The sequence below is a fragment of the Penaeus monodon genome, chromosome 29 (genome assembly GCF_015228065.2).
Source record: "Penaeus monodon isolate SGIC_2016 chromosome 29, NSTDA_Pmon_1, whole genome shotgun sequence".
In the NCBI taxonomy this organism is placed as follows: Eukaryota; Metazoa; Arthropoda; class Malacostraca; order Decapoda; family Penaeidae; genus Penaeus; species Penaeus monodon.
In genome coordinates this window covers 13,020,139-13,020,513 of record NC_051414.1, presented here as the reverse complement: position 1 = coordinate 13,020,513, position 375 = coordinate 13,020,139, and the positions used below count along the sequence as shown (strand labels likewise).

General features: G+C 35.2%; 1 protein-coding gene across 1 annotated transcript in view; it reads right to left on the bottom strand.

The window, feature by feature from the left end:
• The window catches only part of LOC119591969 (mucin-19-like), a 4,721-nt gene that overhangs the window by 3,069 nt on the left and 1,277 nt on the right, over nucleotides 1-375 (bottom strand). The window lies entirely within an intron of this gene.

Sequence of the window (375 nt, the reverse complement as noted above, 5' to 3'; positions counted from 1 at the left end):
ATACATATCACATTAGGGATGAGCCTGAATATTCGCTATTGCATTTGTATTCGCTCCCCATTTTAGCAAATAAACGTAATGGCTGCCAGTCGGTGCGCCGGAGCTCTCCGCGGAGGAAGGACACCCATTGAAAGTTGAACAGATTTAAGTCTAGTTATTCGTTTTTTATGGCTGAAAATTTACAAAATTCTTAAAATCAGTTCAATACAGAAAAGAGAAATCAAGTGGTTATGAATGATATAGCATAACCTAAATATACATACATACACTTCAGTTATAGCTTATAGAAATCATGCATTACCGGTTCTTGAACTATGGAATATGAATCGAAATATTCAAGATTCGCATTCGCGAATGTTGAAACAAAAAAAATTG